Source organism: Drosophila tropicalis, unplaced genomic scaffold (assembly GCF_018151085.1).
Source record: "Drosophila tropicalis isolate 14030-0801.00 unplaced genomic scaffold, ASM1815108v1 contig_593, whole genome shotgun sequence".
NCBI lineage: Eukaryota > Metazoa > Arthropoda > Insecta > Diptera > Drosophilidae > Drosophila > Drosophila tropicalis.
Genome location: NW_027173070.1, coordinates 6,860,020 through 6,881,536, shown reverse-complemented (window position 1 = coordinate 6,881,536; position 21,517 = coordinate 6,860,020). Strand labels below are relative to the sequence as shown.

Below are 21,517 nucleotides of genomic sequence, written 5' to 3'. Positions count from 1 at the left end.
GCATGGGCCATTGAAGTAAATTGACTTCCAGTCCCATTTACACACACATATGTATGTTGGGCCAAACCAAACAGCAATGCAAATTTCAGCTAGATAAACATCAAAAATGAAATAGTTAACCAAAAGTTATATATACATACATACATAGATATACATATATATATTTTGCTTATTTTTCCAACTTTATATTTGGCTATTCTTGGTTTTAGGCAAACAAACAATTTTACCGCGTTCTCTTATCGTTTTAATTAGTTTTTCAGAGTGAAGAAGCGACTGGGGCAGTTCTCGGTATGCATATTTGCAATTATGAAATTGCATCACGAAAAATTTAACGTCTATATATGTATTTTTAAAGTGCAACTCTTTACATTTAATTAAAAGTGAAGGGCGGCACCTGCTGCCTTTTGCATTTGGTCGGTTCTGTTTTCGACTTGTTTATCTTTTCCAAGGATTTCCTTGAGCCCTATTTTCCACCCGCTCCCCTCTATTTGCATGAATATTTATAGGAAATTTTTGCGCGAAATTAAATGCAACTTTTCGAAACGAAGGAGTAGGAAAAAAAAGAAATAACGTGAAACGTTTTGGGGATTAAGCAAAATACCTTTTTCTTAGGCGAAAAATTTATTCCCCAACTGGAGAGGGATAGACAAAGATAGCTTCAGAGCGACATAGAGACAGGCTGATAAAAGTTTTCGGGGAAAGAAAACAAAAAAAAAATAAAAAACAGTCGAGAGGAAATAAAGTTTGTGTTTTTAAGCCTTTAGCTTTGGGATTTACGGCTAATAAATGATTTAAATTGGCTTTTCAAATGGAATGCCAGGTGGCAACCAAAGAGAGCTTAAGATATCTAAGAGAGACAGAGAGGATTTCTATGGGGTGAATATCTAATGAAAGGCTTTTAATAATCTTCGATAGATAAAAAGAAAACGATTTATTGAGCCAATTCTCCTCATTGACAGAGACTTATGCTCTTACCATAATGATCCACCAAAGACGCTTTGAAGGGATCAAAGTTTTTTCCTCTGGTTCGATCAAATAGCGTAACGGTATTTGAAGATCGTTCCCGTGGCGCAACGGTAATGAAACACCATGGAAACTGTAATTACATTTCCACTACAAAATCCCATACACACACATAGACGCACACATTGAATCAATTTAATGGAAAGAGAACTCAAAAAACCTAAAAATGAATTTGGTTGGACGTCAAAAAACCGTGCAAAAATCGTTCAATCTTTTTAAGTGAACAACCAGGCGAACAGCATTTGCCAGCACAATGTTTTTTCCAACTCACACGTACGCACAAACTGACACACACAACGAGTCTTAATTGCTGGGCCCGCATCTGTGTTTGTGTATAAGAAAAAGTATTTACGAGTGTGTGCGTGCGTTTTTGTCACGGTTCTTTGGCTCTCGCCTTGGCTATCTCTATCTCATTCTGTCTTGTATATTTTACATTACATAAAGGCTAAAAACAACAACAAATGATCATGCGGGCGTGTGAAAACCACACAGAGCACAAAGGCGGAAGAGAGCAGAGACATTGGCTCTCTAATGCTGTTCGCCTGTTACCAGCATGGATCACTTTATCGATTTTACGAAGAAGCGAAAAAAATGCGATCGATTGTGATCTCAAAATCGGAATATTTCACCTAGCCGTACAAAACAGACGACGAATTATTTTTATATACAAAACCATTTGCATGAGCATCATAAGGAGAAAAAAAAATAAATTGGCATTAAAAAAAATGTACTTGGAGATGCCGGGGATTGAACCCGGGGCCTCTCACATGCAAAGCGAGCGCTCTACCACTGAGCTACATCCCCATGTGTGTGTTGATGGTCAAAATGCCTATACAAGTCAGAGGGTAGGGTGGGTAGAAAGCATTGCCGTACTCACAGCTCAGGTATGACATGGGAACAAGGTAATTAAAAAAGGCAAGGTAGCTTACTTTTAACTATATTTTTAATTTAATTCTGTTTGCCTTATTTTGTGGGTAAATTAATTTACTAAAGTGATTTTAAACTTTTTTGAATTTACTTTTTATAAATTAATTATATTTTCTAATTGTTTATTATTTGTTTTTATAATATTCCCATTTTGCTTTGCCTGCTGCCTTTGAGTGAGTTCGTTGCATCCCTTTCTCGCTCAACCAAAATGCATTTTGAGCGCTGGCTCGTCACATGGGGATGTAGCTCAGTGGTAGAGCGCTCGCTTTGCATGTGAGAGGCCCCGGGTTCAATCCCCGGCATCTCCAGTACAATTTTTTTTAAAATGTCTTTTATTTCTTTTTAGATTTTCTTGTTTTTAGTGCATTTTGAAAATGTTTGAAAGACATGCGAAAAGCAAAGCTGGAGCTGGAGTTTGCTGCTTCTGCTGCTGCTTGGGTTGGTTTGGCTTCACAGTTCAGTTTTTGGACTTGATTTATGCGCATCGAGGCGGCAATAATGAATTATTTATACCGATTTACGGCTGCCAGCCAGGTCTGCATGTCAATTGGCAAAAACACTAGACGATGAGAGTGGGATTTAGACTTGGACATGTGTACATACATATATATCTATGTATGTATGTATGTGTGTGTTGACTTCTGGCAAGCATTTAAGCCAAAAGCCACAATGCAGTCAAGTGGTTAAAATGTGTACAGGAAATTTTCTTCAGGGCATAGAACGGGTGTGTGTCTGTGTATGTGTGTGAATTGAGGTTTTGGTACTCCTTTCTCTAGAAAAGGAAATTGCCTGTTCTCACTTTTGCAACATTTGCCTAGTTGAAATTAAAATTAAATTTTGTATGAGCCGCAAGTTTCCCTTGGCTGCAACATTTTTGCCCATTTTGTACAATGTACATACAAATATTGGACAGGCAATTGATTTTGTTGCGGTCGACTGCTGGGAAAGTCTTTAATTTTCCACACACACTCGCATTGGCCATAGCATTGAATTTCATCAATTAGCAAAAAGGAAACCAAAATCAAAATCCCAAACCTATAGACACATATCACATAAATATAATTATGCTTAGTTCTTTATCTCGCTCTCTCTCTCATGCTCTCTCGTTCTCGTTGAACATTTTCTAGCATATTGAAATTAATTACCACAAAACGACATCGACGTCTGTTCGTGTCAGTATCCTGTCTGTAGTATCCTATCTTTCTCTCCTATGGCTTTTGTCTGTTTCTGATTGTGTGTACATGTCTCTGTGTGTGTGTGTGTGTGTGATTGTAATAAATATTTTATAACCCCTGATGGACTTGAAGGCATAATTTAAATAAAAGAAAATCCAAATCGAAATTGTCACACAAAATTTATGTAATTGCATAAACACCACAAGGATCCAATAGAGAGAGTTTATGTCCCCCTTCGCCTAAATTCCCCCTCACCCCCCTATTTCACTTGGTCTGGCTAAATAATTGAGGCAACAAACTAAACAAATGACATAACCTCAATTTTGTGACGGGCGTGTCAAGTCGAAAGTGTGTTGCAAGATGATACTTCTGAGTGGGCGGTAAGTTTGCTAGGTTATGGTCTGGGAGGACACATTTCAGTGGATGCTTATTCTATTCACAGGAATTAAATTGCTTCATCCAATATATAAATGTATGTATTTCAGTTCTGCCAGCTTTATCAACATTCCATGTACGAAATTTATTTAATATTATTTGAAAACCTTTGGAACAATTTTACTTTTACCATGAAACTATTTGTGTTTTGCTTACTTGTTCAAATTAATAATTATTAATAATAATAGGCAGTTATCAATTAATATTAAATTTGAGCCTGGTTTTGGTTTAGTTTCAAAAGGAATGCCAACAACAAATTTGAATATTTCTAGCTTAGTGTGGCATTCCAATTCAGAAGGTTCAATCTGATGATGACGAATACCGTTCTAATTTACACTGTTGCTTTAAAACTCTGACCTCAAGTCGGTTTAATTTGCAATCATGTTAATAATAGATAATAAATATAAAGATATTTTAAAATCCTAAAAACGTTTTCCCGATCTCTCTTAAAAAGTATTTTGTCAAAGAAGATACATTTAGATGGTTATCATTACCATTTTCATTCTGATGACTTTCGAGACATATTATATATATTTAATGAAAGCGAAGTCATTTTATCTCAGCTTCCACTTAGGACTAGCATCTGGTAAGTAAACCTCAGGAACTTTTTTTTCTTTTGAAAGGGGAAATTTGTGGAAATTTGATAGTTAAAATAGAAAACGAATTGCCAAATTGGTCTTAAAAATACATTTTGCAATCATTTAGTATCTGGATTTACAGGTTGCTTTTGATTCTACTGAAACTTCTTGTGATTTTGAACTACATATGTATGTATGTGAGATATAAGCTTCTTATCTTATGAATATCTAAATTATTAATTTTACTCTTCCACATATGCCTCATATCCTTCAAGTCCTTGAAATGATTTGATATCCAGCTTAAAATGGAAGTACTCTCTTGTTAGATACCAAATCACATGGCTAACTGGCTATATCCTTTGCTAATGCAATAAAGCTCTCAATTATTATCGTTTTATCGTCTCAACACATTTCGATCCTCACACTAACAAAGTCATGAACCCTCCATACACACACTCACACACACACTAACAGAGTCCATGCTCTATCCGTTTTGCCCCTTAAAACACTTATATGGCTTATCATAATCGTATGACCCTAAGGTTGAAAATCCTTGCCCCTGCTGGCGTGCCCCTTATGGCAGCTGTTCTAATTACTCAACCACAAATGCGGACTGTTGCAAGCATAGATAAGAATTTTTGAGGATATGAAAAGCTTACTCCTACCTTACCTTGCCATGTGACAAAGTCCGCCCTAAGACCCTCAACTTAATCACATTAAACGGACATTTAAAATTCTCTTTCTCATATCATCAATATCTCGAATTGTGTATATGTGCGTCTGTGTGTGTGTGTGCGTCTGTGTGTGTGTGGGCGAGTGTGGGTGTTTGTGTGCGTGCGAGTTGGGAAAGTGAAAAACCATATTTCCGTTAAATACTCATAGTCAGTTGTAGAAAGATGTGAATCGAATGGGGTTTGAGAGAAATGGGTCCGCATGACGTCCGAAAGGACATCTGCAACTGTCTCTCAGTATGTACATAATAAGTAGTATGCGTGTATGTGCGTGTGTATGTGTGTGTAAATTAATAATGCATTCGATATCGTAGCCATTTTGCATTCAAATTCAATTGTGCGTGCGTGCAAATTCAATTCCCCAAAGCCCACAAGCATAAAGTAAATTATATTGTGCAATATTTAAATTTCCAAACTATTTTATGAGCTCAAATCCACAAGGATAAGCAGGAGCAGAACTGGTAACGGCATCGTTAGCCTGCCCGTTACATCTGGCACTTAAAGCTAAGCGACCCATTAATAGGTTGAGGTTGAGTCCGCTGGTGACAATTGCAATTGCAAGTGTCAAAAAAGAAGCAACGAAGAGTAAACCAAACCAAACCAAACCAAACAAAAAAAAACCCGAAGCCCATAGTCAACCAACCCCAACCCCATTGAAACCTCTAGCCGACACAATCACGTTTCAATTAACACACATGGTTGGGCTCGGATCTGCAACTCTCGCCCAGCTTGACCAGCTCGTCCAACTTGCCGCCTTTTTGGTCATATTCATATGTAAAACACGCACGCAACGGCCCCACGCTAGAGAGAGAGAGACGGGGAGAGTTGAAAAGAGATGGAAGAGAGTATAGCACCCTGGACATCATAATTCCGGCCACAATTCCCAAACACCGCAAAAACAACAGCAGCAGAAGCAGGAGCAGGAGCAGCAGTAGCAACAGAAGCATAACCATTTTTGAATGGGATGGAATGGATGCTGGGAGTTTAGTCGACAACCATCCCGACATCCCCACTTCTCCTCATCATGGAAAGGACATTCCCCGACATCGTCGAGTTCTATGGGGCGCATGAACTAATTACGTTAATATGCGACAACGTTTTCATAGGCGAAAAATGTTTGCTGCACTGCAGGATGCCCAAAAATAGGAAGGGTAAGGAAGAGACGGAGCCGAGAACGAGTCCAGATTGTGGACACTGCAATTGGATAACCGACAGAACTCATAGTGCAAATGAGTTGAAGTGAAATGTGAAGAAAGGCGCCAACAAAAATGGGACAAATGGGCAGTTATGAAACTGAGGCAAAAAGGTAATTTTTAAAGCAGGCTAAATGGGAGAATGAAATCTCAACTCTTCCTGAATCTGAGGCAGTAAAAATTAATGATTGACATAGACTATTGGGCGCTCAATTTTACAAAAAACCCAAATATTGAATCCTATTCTTGAATACAGGTCGAAAGGCACAATCTCTTCCGAATCCTGACCATGCCGTGTAGTATAAAAAGTTCCTTGATCTTACCCTAACATTTTCAAAAACTTAGTTTAATCAATAAACTGATAGGCCCAGTTGTGAAAGTCTTCATTTTTGTTAACATCATCTCTTAGTTTAGTTAACACAATAGTGTTAGGCCAATTTTAACAAATTTCAAGCAATGATGTACAAGCTAATCCGATTACTTGGCCAATTATAGCAAAGAGTGTTATTGCAGATCTGATTGTACGAATATTTCATATGCATTCCTATAGTGAATCCTGTTCAAAATTTTTGCAGAAATATCTATCTCACTAAGAACCCTAATCCCATACTCATTTGGCAGCACACACACACACACACACACACACACGTACACACAGATATACAGAGGACACAACTGAGCAGAGCCATTATGCCGGGTAGCTTCCCTTACATTTCAGCAGTTACAAGTGACTGTACATCAACTGTCAGTGGAGTACAATTTTGGACGAAGCTTCATGCCAAGCCCCTGGGCAGGAGAAATTGCAACTGTTTGGACGCTTGGCTATTAAGAATGCCAACACACACACACACACACACACACACATACACAGAGAACAAGAGGGACGTGTGCTTGAATTCCGTACGTGTTGAACGTCGGTTATCATATCAGGTGTACTACAAGCTAAGCCCCAACAGCATTAACCCAACCCAAATCCAATCCATAGCACAACCCCCTAGAACAACTACCTCCCCTCCCTACCCGCACAGTGCTTTTGCATTCATAAATAAGACATTCAACGAGGCAACATTCAACGTGGGACACAAGCTAGCCACATCCCGTTGCACGTTTACCCTGTTGTTCGTTTCTGTCTCTGTCCATCTTGTGGACTCTCCAGGTTACAGCTGCAACCTGCCCATCATCGGGCTAACCAGGAGCCAAAACCCACATTCGATCATTCACACACGTACACGTACACGTACAACGCTTATAGAGTTCCCTTCTCTTCCCAATCTTTCTACAGTCCCTTAGGTCAACGGGACGAAAGTTGGTGGTTGCAGGTACGCATACGCATCCTCATCCTCATCCTCATCCCCATCCTCCAGCTCTTCCTTTTTACTCCTGTAGCTGTTGCTGACAGCGCTTGCTGTCATTCATTCATTAATGCATTTTCCTGATTTTCACTCATTTAACTCTATAGATTTTTCATTTTGCCTATTACGTGGCAGGCGGTAGGTATGTCCAGTAGGTAGCCCAAACACAGGAGCACCGAGGGAGAGAGAGAGAGAGACGAGGGATGCCCTGGTTGGCATTTGCTTGCCATAGACCCGGTCCGGGCTTGGCTTCAAGCTATGCTTCATTTACTTTGTTGTCAGTGGCCATTAGTTTAGACGCACTTTGGGGCTAGATTCTGGCTGGTTGGTGGGGTCGGTAAGGTCGGTCACTCTGTGATGGCGGGTGGGATGGGTGGTAGTTTCGATAGATACCAGTTGGCCCATTGCCAAAGGCAATAGTATTGTGTCTTTCAAAGTGTTCTCATGTGTGCGTGTGTGTGTGTGTGCGTAGGTTAGCTATAATGGAGTTGCAATGTATCAAAGTGAAGTGTACATGGAACTCGTTTTCAATAGACAAAAAAAAAAAACAACAAAGAATCTTTCAACTAGTTTAGCCCAACGAAATTAGTTCTACGATTGTTAATCTAGAAACTAAACATCAATTTGCTACAACAAACACAGTGAAAATTTCATTTTCTTCTTAAAAACTAATCTTCTTATTAAGTTTGAGTAAAACTTTTATAAGCTTATTATCAATATTAATAAAAAACTGTGCCAAGACATACATTTTAGTATTGGCCCTATGCCAAATGGCGTCAAAAGCTTCGGTCAAAAAGAATTGGAATTCAACATTTCTTGCTCAACTTATTTGCATTTAATGCCATTTTGCAACACTAAATCATATTGGCGACCATTTTTAACTGTGTTGAATAAGAAAGAAGATTTATTTTTCTCATTGAATAAGATATTTTTTGTTATTATTAAATAAAAGTTGATAGATATGATAATTATTACTATTAACTTATTCTATAAAATTTCCAAAAAGTAAATAATAAAAGCAAAATTCATTTCATACCTTTTTTTTAGTCGATTCTGAAGAGACCTTCGGATTAAATATGTTAACAAAGAAACAAGTTGTAAGTTAGAAACGATTTGAATTTATCTTGATATTTTTTCTAGACTTTGTTTTGTTTGTTCTCAAAATGTATTCCTGTTTTTGAAATGAAAATCGCAATGCCAATATGAAATCCATGTGAAAGACATGGCAAACTTCAGTTCTTCGGAGACTTTTCAAAATTGAGTTAATGTTTTAATGTTTTTGAGGATAAGTTTAAATATTATAAATGCCAATCAAATTGACCTAAAGTTTGTTTTCAATTTCTTATACACTTTCTTTCAATTGGAATTGAAGTGAAATTAAACAAATAGTGAAAAGGAGTCTCATTGAGAGCACCTAGCACCTTGATATACCTTCAGCAATCACCTTTTTCTCTTTCATCTTATACTTTCTTTTGACTCCTTCTTTGGTTGTTTTTAGGTTTTTTTTTTTGTGTGCTATCTCAAGTGACGAGTTTTTGCACAAACACTGAAAGAGACGACACTTCTTTAGCTTCAGCTTCAGCTGCGTTTTATCTAGGACTCGATTTTCCAAGCGTTTAAGCAACAATAACAAAAACAAAAACATCAACAACAAGCTGGACCGGGAGGAAAAGGCAAGTAAACAAAAGTCAGACTCGTCTGTTTTCCAGTTTCTCAGGTTCTCTTCAAGGCTCCCGATTCTCTATGTCCACATTAAATGACGCTCGAGGGCAACAGCTACAAGGACTCGACTCCCCTATCCTCATCTTCCGACCTCCGTTACAGCCCCTCATCTTGGTCGCAGCTCAGCTCAAAAGTCAAAAGGCTATGGGACAGCGACTTGCGACTAAAACTGACTTTGGCTTTTCAGGTATAATTAATCTTGTTTATCTCTGGTTGTTGTTATTGTTGTTGATGTTGTTGCTGTTGCTGCTGCTGCCTGTCACCCTCTGGGTGTCCAGTGTGTTTGTTTGTATTTTTCGGCAGCTCCTTGAAAGTAATCCCACTGTCCTCCCACTGGTTTCACTCCATCTCCAACTCCCCTTCTCTTCCGCTTGCTATCGTAATGTATTTAGAACGAGTTTAATTTGCTAGCCAGCACAATTTTTCTCGTCCTCTTCACTCCCATTCTGCATTACTCTTCCATTTTGGGTTTTCTCTTTCTCTCGGTGAGTGCCCTGGGCCAGGTTAACTATTAATTTTCGGGCCCCTGAGCAAGATTAACGAGTGCATGATTGCCTCAAATTGTCCTGCCATCAGACTGAGCGCATGGCCGATCCCGTCTACAGTTAATAGTGGAAATTCATAGCATACTTAAAGGCGTGGAAATTTTAGCTACCCCCCGTCGACTTCTATTCCCTTTCTCTTTCTCGCATGCTGTGTCTACTCAATTTTTTTTGTTTGTAGCTTATTTTAGTGCAATTTTTGTCGCCGTTTTTATACCCTTGCCAATTTGGACAATGGGTATATTAGTTTCTTTTCTCGAGGAAACAGAAAAGTTGACAATAATTAAACAAAAATACACTTTTTGACTGATAATTTAACTACTGTAGAGGCAAAATTCATAATCGTCACATCCCCACTATATAAAAGTACTTCTACTGACAAGTTGGCGGTTCTAGTGCTATAAGATGGAGAACTGTACTCCTTAAAGTATGCTATAGTCTGGGTACAAAGAATTCATTGTTTTGAGTTCAAAACAAATTAGTTAATTTATGACTTTTTTACACCTTGAAGGTTGTTCGCTTGGAGGGTTTTATTTTATCCACAAGACATTTGAAAATTCAAATTAAATATTGCATATTTCCAGGATTAAAGTTCCCCCATTTGGATTATCTCTGATTTTAAATTTTGTACAGTTGATTTACGAAGGTTTCATTCTACATATGGCAAAGTTTTATTATCATCAATCGCTCCTAAACTGAGGGAGATCGATGGACTGATACATTTACATATATGTATGTATGTCGAAATCATCTGATTCTCAGCTTTATACCCATCGGTTCAATAAAACATAATGTTGTTATAAGAACAACGATTTCAAAGAATAGTTTATTCATTGTAAGTTTAGAAGAATGATTTCAAAGCCTTCTTTATGTTCAATTTCTTATGATTCCCTGATTCCCCAAATGATCTTATCTATTTGAAGGAAAGCTTTTTATTTCCTGAAATCACAATTAAAGAGTCTGAGAGTCTATAATTCCCATTATCAAATACTTTCAATTTTAAGTTAAGTGTTCTAAAAGGGAATCCTTATTTGGCTAGAATTTGTTTTAATTCCTTTATTATTTGTTTCAACAAATTTATAATTTATTGATTGAAAGGGTGTGAAAAAGTCCGTTTTTGGTTAAGGATAATTTGAAGATTTTTACTTTTGACCCCTAGAGTACTTGTCTCGGGGTTGCTTTCTATTTTTTCTTTGGGAAGGGTTTGCCTAAAATGGTAATTAATTTTGCTGCTGCATGTCACAGCTGCTTTTGTTGCTGCTGCGCTTGGCTTAAATTTATTTTTGTTTGCAATTGCAATTAAGGTTTTTTTCCACTTTAGTTTTCTTTTTTTTATATTTGGTGGCCAGATAAGCGAAGGAGTGGAAAAAAATGTACTTATAATTGAAAATGTATTGCGTTTGCTTGGCTCTTTGTGTTCTAATTGCGAAATTGCAACTTCTTCTAATTCATTGAACTCAAATGGTTGGACAAGTAACCTTTCATTTTGCCACACATTTTCGACTTTTATCTTCTCTCTGTCTGCTCTGAGCTTTTTTTCCACAATTTTCTCGTGCTGTTAAGTAAAATGTTTTCATTGTATTTCAAATTTGCTGCCACAACGAGGCAAATGTAGCTAGCAAGTTGTGGGCGAGGGGGCGGAGCTGAGAGAGGTTAAAGGATAAAAGACAGGGAAAGTCGAAGCGAGGATTTTCTCTCTCTTGTTTGTTATGGCAACAAAGCCTGAATGTGTTTTTGTGCAGTTGACACCTGCAAATGCAAACACACACACTCACACTCACACACACACTTGCACACCCATTGCTGCAAGCAGATTGCTAGAAATTTGTTGCACCAGCTGCTTTATCTGGGTGTCTGTGTGTCTGTCTCTGCGTGTGTGTGTGTGATAGTGACAGGCTTCTGTTTGGAGTTTTGTTTTTTTGCCCAAGAATTTGAGGCTAAAAATAAGGAAATCATGTTTTCAATTTACCAGAAACATGAGAAAGTTGGAACAAAACCAAATGTTCTTGTTTATATATATTGTATATTTGACTTTAGTTTCAAGGACCCCACGGCTAGAGGTCATATATGTACATACATTTATGGTCATTGCTTGTTAGGTGACCCAGCAAAAGTTTCAATTTGCTAGAAATTGTGAAACCTTTTTGCATCTTTCTATGAGTTCGTTTTTTTTTGTTTTTTGGCTGTCTCTGCATTTGCATTAAGTACCACTTAACAAGGAATTTCAATATTTTATGCAAAATACTACTCCGTACTCAGTATTCCGTACTCCGTACTCAAAGACCAATCTTTATGCAATCCTTCTGTCTGTTTTCTGTCTGGTGGGGTGTGGTGGGGGGTAAATGGAAAGTTTCAATAACTCCAAGCGTCATGGCTGAAAAGCCCATGAATCACTTTTGGTGTCAACCTCCTGTGGCTTGCGATTGACTGTCAACGAGATTTGCATCAGTATCGCATCCTTGACTTTCTCTCACCTCCAGTCCCATCCCCTGTCCCACCCTCCCTCACTTCATACACATATAGCTTACATGTGAAGTTTCTTTTTTTCGGTGGAGTTTCCACATGAATGACTAACGACTTGTAAAGACACACGTGCGAGTGCGAGTGTGTGTGTGTGTGTGTGTGTGTCTGCGGGAGTGTATATGTCACACAAAAAGATGAAATATCAATCAAAATATACAATTTCAAGCTGCAATAATTCTTCATAACCCTTAAAGACCTAGACAAATGGAACATTTCGAAAAACCATTTTCGTTTGAATTTCTTTTCGCTGATTCAATGATTATCAATTCCAAAGCACTAAATCAATCAGTGAAATGGGGAAAAAGAAGGAATTTTCCTATCTGACCTTTTGACTCCTTTTCAACTACGTTTTCATTGTGCATTTTGTGCATTTCGACGATTACCTAATGCAGCGTTGCATAATTTTTTAGCGAAAAATCAAATATTTAAACGCACAAAAATCTTTTGTGCACAAAATCAAATAGTTTTTTTCTTTGTCTGAGCCCTCCCCGGCCCCCTTCATTGCCCCCAGTTGAATGAGTTTAGTTTTTCCTCTGGTCTAGTTCTCGTCTGAGGGCAAACAAACTTTTTTGCCAGAGCGTCAGTTAATTTAGTCAATTCCGTACTACTATCCTTTCTACAGTGACTCCGTCTTCTCTCTACCTCTCTCTTTTCCCCCTTTTTTTCATTCACCTGTACTATTACCTGGCAACTTGCACTTCGCATTTGCATTACGTTTCATTTCATTTCGTTTCGTTGGCCGCAAAAAAAAAGAAGTATGCTGAAATTTTTATGAGGCGTCCGCGTGCGAAAATCAACAGAAAATTTACTTAACTTTCAACTGTATAGGAGGGAGGGACGGAAGTATTGCGGGGCTGAGTGTAGGAAAGGCTGATTAAAATATCATCATCATCAGCATAGAAAAGAAAGTCAAATTTTGTTGCAAAGTCGACCATTTAGAGATACCCTACAATCGGGTTGTAAGATGGGCAAAGTTTCCCCCCTTAAAGTATGCAATTGGCTATAAACCTTCTTTTTTTTTTTGCAAATAATACAAAAGCTAACAATGATTATTTTGTGGTACAAATAAAAGGCAAAAAACTTTCTGATCTGGGAACTAGAATAAAATTAATTTTGAGTAAACTTTGTTTAAATGTTTCAAAACGAATCATTTTGGTTGACCTTGGCTAAAGGAGAATTCAAAATACTTTAAAATGAAAAGAAGTTGATGCTATACCAATTGACATATTGCTAATATTCGTTTTAAAAATTAGTTTAAAAGTAAGAAAAATAGTTTTTTAAGTAAAATATTTGCCTATTTATCACATTATTGAATATTTTCTTCAAAGGAAAAGAGATTTGAGATGAGAAAAGTAAAGTTTTAAAAAGTGAACTATTACAAAAACTATTCATATTAGTAGGACTTACAATTAGCTCAGGAATATGCGAAACTTAAGAAGAAAATTGTAGGGAAAACTAGCCCAGTAGTCTTTAGTCTAGGGGCTTAACCTTCGATTTCCATTCACAAATTTATTAATTAATGAAATAGTATAATAGTATCCCATCTTAAATAAGTAAATTGATCAAACATTGGGTATTGGATAAGCAATACTTTTAATATTTAAACAATTACAAATACTTGATTTTGATTACGTTCAATACATAGTTTGTTATCGAGTTAGTTAGTTTTTAAGTATCTGTCTGCTTCTATGGTCAGTTGTTACTATATTGGCACCGATTAGCTGTCCAATTGGAACATCTACAAGAATGGTCTCTACTCTAAAAGAGGCAACTACGTTTACTCATGCAATCGGCTATACGAGTTCCAAAGACAACTAAGTCTCTCTAGAGAGCGCTTCTTTACCATCAAGAATCTATATTAACTTTGGAATATTGAATGGAAAGATTCTTTTGAAATGAACATTAAAAACTGACTAATTTCCATAAACGTTCTAAGTTTTTTCTACTTAAATTTGATGCAATGTCAATATAGATATAAGTTCCATTCCTACTTCAACAGATTTATATACTCTCTTACTTCCATTTGGTTACAGGGTATAAGTAAGAGTGGAGAGAAGAGTAAGGGAAGATTGCGTGGCTAAAAGAAATTTGCATTTCTCCATTGCACACGTTATATATTTAATGACTTGAAATGCATTTTTTGTGTGCGTGAAGGATGTTTTTTTTGTAGGTCCTGGTAATTATTTTACTGCTGCCTACATGGAAATTCACTCAGACGTTATGAGTCACCATCTGACAAACATATCCTTGGGGCTGGTTTGAACTTTAATTTTATGGCAATTAATTCGACAAGCTGCTCGAAAGCCATCTTAAAGTTCTATCTAAACCAAGGTGCATTGGTCCTTCCTTCCTCCCTCTGGTTCGGCTAGAGTCCCCAAAGGAGTTGCAAAATAAATTGCTTTCGAAAATTCAGGCACTAAATCAGTGCAATTTTCATATCGTAAAACATTATTCACAGATTCCTCGTTTGTTGTTGTTGTTGTTTGTTGCTGTTTGTTTTTGTTTTCTTTATTTGCAATGCATTGCATTTTCCGTTCTATTTAGTATACCTTACCAATTTTTGTATGTCTCTTTTTTTTGGCCTGTTCAGACTGCAGATGGTGGTGGTTTGTGGGGGTTGAGGGGGGGTAACGTCGTCGTCGTCGCTTGCTAAGCAAACTTTATGTCCACCTTTTCCACAAAACTGCAAACTGCACAAAGTGGCCATATTTCTAGTTGGGGAGTAACAAAAAATGCAAATTTATGGTTAGACAAAGTTGTGTAGACATTGCAAAAAGGTGCCAGCAATTATACGGCAAAAGGAACGAAGGAGACTGAGAGCTGGTAGAATGAAGGCGAAGCAGCAGGAGGATGGGTATTAGGCACTTGGTACCAGGTGAAAGGTCAAAAGGGGCAAATTAAAGTTTGCTTTTAGTATTAAAAGTAAAAGTTCTCATGCAATTTTTTCACAACTAAAGCAGAAGGGGAGTTGAGTATAATATTGTGAGGAGACAATGGCATTTAAAAATGTTGTGAGTGTAATTATCCTTAGAAACAACTAAAAGGTCACTTAATTCTGACGCGATTCAGCGATAATTTTTGTTTTAGTTTTGTTATCAGATAATAGCACAATGTATATTTCCATCAAGCTCTTGAATTTCTCAATTTAACTTAGTGTCTTTGCTTCTTAAGCTAAACTAGTCTAATTTACTTGTTTGTATTAGCCAAAAGTGTGGCTGATCCTTCACTTAACACGACTTATTTTACCAATGACTCGTTCTTACACGATTTAAACACATCTTGAAGTAAATTTCACACCGATTTTCAAATGGTTCTGCATTCTGTAATCCTTGCTCCTTAAAAGGCACAAAGTGAACTCTTTTATGTAAGCGAATCTATTCATTTAGTTATTGAGGAATGATTTCAAGATTAAACAATCAATCAAGAAGATCTTTGCTCAACTCTACGTCATATTTCAAGAGAGACAGCTTGAAATCGTAGACTATGTAAGAGTCTTGGAGCAAAATCCTTTATTATGTATCTCACATGACACGGATTCGCTTAACACGTAAACGTGTTTCCCCGGCGATAAGCGATGGGCACTTTTTTTCATACATATATGTAGATAACAGTAAAAGTTATTTAAAAGCGCAATAGTAATCAATTAATTAATATTTGCCTTAGGCTGATGTCAACAACAATATAAAAATCGCTTTATGAATTATTGAATTGCTTTGCTGCTTTCCTTTTGGCAGCGCTGCCGTCACCCACATTGTAGTTACTATACATACCATACATACACATACATATGCATAGGTGTGGGTAGGTTTTTATCCTTTGTGCTCATGTGTGGCAGAAGGAGAAGAAAGATATTCAAATAAAAGTAAATGGGGGTACCATTTTTTATGGTATTTTCCAATACAGTTTTTAAGACAAAACATATTCATCTTAACATTTATGTTTTATTGAGTACATTTGAAAAATTATATGTAAAAATATTTAAAATCTGTTTTAAAATTAATGTATTTATTAAGACACATTTTAATCTCTCAAGCCATCATGCGAAAGACAGTTTCAAAATTTTGGTTCAGATTACTTTCCAGTCGGTACATTCGGTTCAACTTTCTACATCACGATTTCTATTCTTAATTTTAATTTCACTAGTCTCAAAAAGTTTGTCTATCTTGTTTCACTTTGGTCCCATGGGAAATTATTAAATGAAAGTTTGACTTTAGTTTGAAATGGATAAATAGTAAAAAGAAAAATGTAATAATCTCTCTTAAAGTCAAATGGAATAAGGTAGTCCCTTGAGATGCAGTAATGTAATCTAAGTCCATATCCGACTGGACCAGCAGTCAAGGATAGTCAAGTAAGTAGGCTTGAAATGTTAAAAACACATTTATTATTATAAGAATCCATACTAATGCAGCCTTCTATACTCAAGAACAAAGGAATAGGTTAAATAGAATTAACATCGAATAAACTACATAAATTATAGTTTATTAAGTTTCAATCTAATCAAATCCCATCGAATCAATTGATGTGATTATGTTTTTAAATCACCTTTAGGCCAAAAGTAAGCGAGTAATGCCATGAAACATAAGACTTGGCCATAATATTAGAGGGAGGGAAAATCAAACTGAATTTGAAAGGCAACCAACAATGGATTTATTATACATAGGTAACCCTTGAAGCACTTATTAAGCAAAGTGGTTATTTGTTTAGCTTAATCTTACATCCCCCCACCATATACCTTGTCCTCTTTTCAGTTTATCCCACCTTGGCTTCAACTATTTGCTCAATCAAAAAGTTATAAAAGCCAAAACGAAACTTTTGGCCTCCATTGTGTGTGTGTGGTTGAGGGGGATGGGAGGGGATCGAATAGATGGCTGATGGGGTCCAGACTAGGGACAACATTTCAATTAGGATTTTTCTGCTGATCAATAGAGAAAGAAAGAAAGAAAGTTGAAAGCCACACAAAAAGAAAAAACTGCAGCCGTTGGCTAAAAAAACCCCAAACCGAAAAACAAAAAACAGAAAAAACTTCAATTTATGCCAAGGTAGAATCTACTTACCTTCTACCTGGTGCTCCTTGTGCAGTTGCTGCTCTAATTTGTCGTTGTTATGCAAGACCAGACCAGGTAAGGCATTCATTTTGCCTCGCCTTCTGTCAGACTTTGTCTACATAATTTACGCACGCACATTTGTCGTCCCATCTCCCCCCATCTTTGGGTTTTCATCCTTCATCCCTCCACATCCGTTTCCGCTTAAGTCAAGCACCTTACTGACTCACCTTGCTCCACGTTCTACCCTCCGACCCCTTCTGCGCTCTTGGCATAAGTTAATGCGTCTTTATAGGCAATAAAATTTAAGTTTCTTGACTGCCTTGTGCCCGCTTGTTAAATTTTTCATGAGGCTCCATTCCATTCTCAATTCCATCCTGGGCCACCCCTCAATAAGTTTTTATCCCAAAAGAAAGTTTTCCTAAAAACTTAACAAAATTTAGTAGTGCATTGAACGGTCGAGGAACGTGAAGTGGGGTCAGGTTTTTTGGGGTTTGGCTCCCATGGTTACACGACTGCTGGCCATTGGCCCCTGAAGTTGTTGTTCTTGTTAATTCAAGCGTTTGGTTAGTGCACAAATTAAGTTTGTGGTCTTGACTTTGGCTACTTGGGCGCACTTTTTCCACCCATTCCCCCTCTCCAACTTCTTATTTTTGCAAGCACTTTCGGAGCGGAGCATGGGGTACGGAAGATGAAACATAATTACTAGTTAATTTTTCTGTATAAAGTTATCTATCCTCCACCCACACCGACCACCAAAATAGAGGAGCAAAATGAAGTTAAGATATGATAGAGATTATGGGATAAAAGATTTTTTGTAACTTTTTCTATTAATAGAGGAAAATGGAATGGAAAATGGTTTTATAAATTTGCTTTTCAGCTTAGAGACAGCTTGAACTAATGATTAATGATTAGATATTGTTTTTTATGTAATCTATAGTTATCTCTCGTAACCGCCTTTTATCATTGGCATATTCTTGACAATAGTAGTTATCTTTTCTATAAGAATAAGGATATAACAAATATTTACGACCGGATAGGCGTAAAGGGTGGAGTCAATAAAATATCATGAATTATTTGAGAGAGCAACATGCCTTAGCCCTTTTGACTCTCCCTTCACAGTCTTCATTCATTTATGACGTCTGCAATTGTTTCTGTTTTATTCATTTCGATGTTTCCATTCAATAGATTCGCCATGAAGCTGACTCACACATATTACAGTTCTCTAAAGAATATTCGAATAATTGTAATTTTTTGATTTCAAATAAAAAAACCCCTTCAAGTCCAAGTTGGCAATTTCATATATATTTATTTTCTTACCTGACTTCTTTCCTCACTTTCCGCTGTTTCTTTTTTATACACAATTAAAAGCAGGAAAATTTTCGTTTCCCATTCTGAATGATTTTGTCGAATCTGAACCTCTAAGTTTAAAGTTAGTTTTAAGGTATTAAAATCCAGTATAAATATAATCAGATTAGTAAGTTGTTTACTTTATGTCGTTAGAGTTTATTTTGTTAATTATATTTTCCATATTTTCGATTAGTGTCAAGTGAATTCTCTCTCTATGTTCCCAAGAGTGTTTCTTCTCTGGTTGACTTCTCTTCAGTTTATGAGCTGCTTCTCTTCCTCTCCTATTATTGTTCATAATTCCACACATTGTGAAGAAAAATACACTTAAAAATACTCAGAATAGTAAAAATATGTATGGATAATATAATAATAAAATGTCCTAAAGCCAATCGGTCTTATATTCTTGATATTTCAAATAATTGTAGCATACATTTCTGCGCCTTTGGGCAGTATCTGTTAACGAAAAGCAAACAGAATCTAAGGTAACACCTCCAACTAACTAACTATATATACATTTTATAATGATTGTTAATTCCCCCCTAAGGACATTTATTGACACGTAAATTGTTCGTCAACAACAACAACAACTAAATCCAACGAGAATGGGCGACCCTTTTCTATAGCCAGGTCATATGGTTAATGCCTTCCAGGTGGTTTCTGTGTGTGTGTGGGTGGGTGTTCGACGTGTTGTGTAAATATTTTGTTTGACACTATTAAATTTTACTAAAAACAAATGGTTTTCCAGGACTCTCACTCTTAGTCCCTCTCTCTCTCTCTAGGTTATTCTTTCTGTGTGTGTATATGTGTGCTATGGCAATTTTTAATTAACGTGATTAAATTAATTTAATGAGCTCCAACTCCCTGGCAAATGCTCTGTGTCTCTCTCTCTCGCTCTCTGGCTATCGCTTGAGTTTTTAAACTCACTTTAAGCGACAATTAAATTTTCATGTGCAAGGACAACGACGGCAACAACAACAACAAAGACACAACGTCAGGGACAACGAGGAGACGTAAACATAAACGCTACGTTACGTGTAATGTATAACGTGAAATGATTTTTACGACGACCGACAACCGCACCACATGTCTCATCAACGTCAGGCTAACGCCACGCCAAGCCACGCCAAGCCACGCCGCGCCATTCCAACCCCATTCCCCATCCTAGCAAGACCCTTTCTGCCTACCCTTCCTTTAGCATTTAACCCACTGCCTGTTGAGAAGGAGATGGACAAGGAGACGGAGCACAGCAACAGCAACAGCAGCATCAGCAGCAGCATTATCATTAACAACATCATGTGAAAGTGCCCGTCGTAACTCCGCCTCCGGGTTGATGCACGAATCCGGAGCGGAGTGCTGGAAGGTGTACATACACATACATTGTCAATTGGTGCGTGACAACAGCATCCAGCAGAAGAGATGCCCAGACTGGCAGCAGCGTCGATGGCTGTTGGGAATGGGTCACTTGTATGGGGCGTTCCGGCTGATAATAAAGCAATTTCTGTGTTAATTTTTACGCCATGACCATAACCTCACTTGCCTTAATTGATGTTGTCTAGGTTTATAGTGTGGGCAATTAAAACGTTCTCATATAATGTATGTGACTTTGTCTTACCGGAATGAAAAATTGTGGCAACTCCCCTGAAAAGGAAAGGCGTGACCTGAGTTTGTATTCAAAAAAAATATATGATGTAATAACATTAAGATATAGAGTTTATATATATAGCATATAATAATAACAAAGTTAACTTTAATCGAAAGTAGGGGGTTGGTTAAAAATATTACAAATTAGTAATATATTGACCCCAAGTCGGCTTAAACCCCGTGTCGTTTAAGCAATAGGATAGTAAGCTTAACTTTTATTTCGCTAATGGAAACAGGATAACTACTTATACTTAGAATAAGGATTCATTCTGCTTTCGCTTTTCATATGTAAAAGATAAATTAAGACGAATAAGGTGAGATAAGATAATTCGGGAGTCATAGATCATATAATTTTAATTGCTTTTTCTATACACGTATTGCACAAACCAGGATCACATGATATAAAGTAAAGGTAGACCTTTCTCTTTTCCCATTTACTCCGATTAATCACTTTATCATGCAACAAAACGAAAAACAGCAAACTATTGTATGAAAAAAGATTGGGAAACAACTTAAGCATCTGTCGAAAAACCCAGTAGTAGTATCTTTGTTTACAAGATAGTTGAAGGAGTCTGGTTGCGATTCTTTGGCAGAGATTGGAAACCCTTAAGATGAGCTATGGGACTCACATCTTCTTTTATCTGTAGAGACAATACATATAACTCAATTTATTTTAATTTGTATATGTAAAGAGCCAGCAAGTAAATTTCTTAATATGCTGAAACAACATTTTTATAAGATTCTTTTTAAAAATCGTTTCCTTTTTGTGCTGTTCATTGATAATTTTGGATGAGAGTATTTTAGCTAACTCTTTTAATAAAAGATCCTCTCTTTATGGTTAAATAATCGTAATCCATCGAGTATTTCATAAACTTTCGAGTCAAATCTTTTTCAAGCCCTTTTCTTGTAATTGTAATAGTCAAATAAAGTCGTTTGCTGATCATAAATGACTTCTTTGTCGGGAGGAAATGATATCCTAGGTAGGACTCCTATTAATGACTTCCCTTCTCCTTTTATTGCTGAGTTGTAATTTCTTCTAAGATCATATTGATAATGAAGAATTCATTTAAGATACACGGAATCGTAAGCGACTTGGTTGATAGACATACGTCAAATCCTAGAAGAATCTTCTTTTAGTCAACAATATCTTATCAAAGAGTGTTAGAGTGTCACTATCATTCAGTTTGTCCTGTTGATATATCCTTATAGGTTATCAGAGGACCCATAATGGCACTATACATATTTCATAATGCTCACCTTGAGTCACACCAGGACTGTGTATA

The 21,517-nt window shown here is 36.9% G+C and overlaps 2 non-coding genes across 2 annotated transcripts; one reads left to right on the top strand and one right to left on the bottom strand.

The window, feature by feature from the left end:
* Positions 1 to 1,755: 1,755 nt before the first annotated feature.
* Positions 1,756 to 1,827, bottom strand: TRNAA-UGC (transfer RNA alanine (anticodon UGC)). The gene has a single exon. It is a non-coding gene; the product is annotated as a tRNA-Ala (tRNA).
* Positions 1,828 to 2,186: 359 nt separating this feature from the next.
* Positions 2,187 to 2,258, top strand: TRNAA-UGC (transfer RNA alanine (anticodon UGC)). The gene has a single exon. It is a non-coding gene; the product is annotated as a tRNA-Ala (tRNA).
* The last annotated feature ends 19,259 nt before the right edge of the window (positions 2,259 to 21,517 follow it).